At 45.2% G+C, this 2,068-nt stretch overlaps 1 protein-coding gene across 4 annotated transcripts in view; it reads right to left on the bottom strand.

Moving 5' to 3' along the window:
* POLR3F (RNA polymerase III subunit F) overlaps positions 1-2,068 on the bottom strand; it is a 20,028-nt gene that overhangs the window by 14,615 nt on the left and 3,345 nt on the right. The gene's annotated exons all lie outside the window — the stretch shown is intronic.

Genomic DNA, 2,068 nt, shown 5'->3' with positions numbered 1-2,068 from the left:
TGAATAAAAGGACTAGAGTAGTATTGTTTTTATATAGCAAATCAAAAGTAAAATAATATCTGTCATGCTCCTGAATTTCCTTGGGATCAAACTTAAGAGAACCCAGAAAGTTATACCATTAGGCTCTGGAAGTTCTAGAAAGCTATAGTTGAAAGGGACAACCATTCCCTCACTTTATTTATTTAGAGACAGAGTCTCGCTCTGTCGACCAGGCTGGTGTGCCATGGTGTGATCTTGGCTCACTGCAACCTCTGCCTCTTGGGTTCATGCGATTCTCGTGCCTCAGCCTCCCAAGTAGCTGGGATTACAGATGTGTGCCACCACGCCAGGCTGATTTTTGTATTTCAGTAGAGACAGGGTTACGCCATGTTGGCCAGGCTGGTCTCAAACTCCTGGCCTCAACGGATCCACCCGCTTCAGCCTCCCAAAGTGCTAGGATTACTGGCGAAAGCCACCGTGCCCAGCCCATTCCCTTGTTTTAAAACAGACACTCATGACTTGGAAATGGATTTACATACTGAATGAACGGTGACACAATCCCTCTGTTCCCTGATCCCACAAAGTGGCAAACTAGGACTGCAAGGCCCAATCCAGAGGCTCTATTTGGTCATTTATCCAGCTTATGAATATTTGCTGAATACTTGTACTGTACCAGCTGTTATGATAGGTATTTGGGGGAACATCATGGATTCTAACAGGGAAGCACACAGCCGACTTCAATACTCATCTGGCTGGCATTAAGATAGAGGTAAGTAAAGCCACCCTGAACTCCCAGGTTGGATACTTGGAGAACAGGCTGTGGTACAACCTGGGGGGGCTCAGTGACTTCCTGCAGACAATGGCAGAGCTGAGTCCTAAAAAAATAACAAGGAGTTTGTCATCGTGAAGAATAAGAACAGCCTTCTAAGCAGGGTAACAACATGAGTCCCGAGGCATGAAACAGCATGATGCGGCAGGAAACTAAAAACAATCTGCTTCTCCTGAAACCTAACTTTTGAGGTAGAGTGGTGGAGATGAGGCTGGTGAGGAACACAGGGACTCAGTGTCATAAACCCAGGAGTTTGAACTTGAATCTCCAGTATAAACAAATTGTAGGTGGTAGAGTGCTGTGGTCAGAACTGCATGAAAGACAGATCAGGGGCCAGGCACAGTGGCTCATGTCGGTAATCCCAAATCAGGCTGCCTTCTCTGAGACAGATGGAGTCATGGAAGCCAGGTAAGATGCTACTGCAACTGTCCAGGTAAAAGCCATGAGCCTGAACATGATGCAGTACCAGGAAAAAAATGAAGGGGGTGTGGAGAGCAAGTTTAAGAACTGTTTTTAGAGCTAAAATCGGAAACACTTCATGATTACTAATCACTGTTTCTTAATACCCTTTGATAGCTCTACTACTACCTACATACAACCTATAGCCATAGCACTCACAGTGGGTTGGTGGTGGCAGAGGTGGTAAAAGAGAGGTGCTGAAGATGATTTTCAGTCATAAGGAAAAAGCTGAGAGGGCGATCAGAAGAAAAAAAGAACTTTTTCTATTGCCACAACCTCCCGAAACCTCTTCCTCTATCCTTCCTAGAGCTGAAGACCTTCACCACAATGAAATAACTAAAAGTCAGCAACATTCCTTTGTTCTTGGGCTAGAACAGCAGTCAACAATCTGCTCCACAGCTTGTTTTTTTTGAGACAGAGTTTCGCTCTTGTTGCCCAGGCTGGATGCAATGGTGCAATCCTGGCTCACCACAACGTCTGCCTCCTGGGTTCATGAGATTTTCTTGCCTCAGCCTCCTGAGTAGCTGGGATCACAGCCATGCGCCATCATACCCGGCTAATTTTTGTATTTTTAGTAGAGATAGGGTTTCACCATGTTGGTTAGGCTGGTCTCAAACTCCTGACCTCGTGATCTGCGTGCCTTGGCCTCTCAAGGTACTGGGATTACAGGCATAAGCTACCATGCTCGGCCACAACTCTCCTAAAGATCAGAAGGCATGGGTGAGAAAAGACAACTAACTTTCCTACTTTGGTGAGGTTCAGATCGTTTGCTTTTTTTTTTTTTTTTTTTTTTTTTTTTTT

This window comes from Sapajus apella, unplaced genomic scaffold (assembly GCF_009761245.1).
Source record: "Sapajus apella isolate SASKATOON/1434 unplaced genomic scaffold, GSC_monkey_1.0 scaffold65, whole genome shotgun sequence".
NCBI classification, from domain to species: Eukaryota; Metazoa; Chordata; class Mammalia; order Primates; family Cebidae; genus Sapajus; species Sapajus apella.
This window is presented reverse-complemented; position numbering and strand designations above follow the sequence as displayed.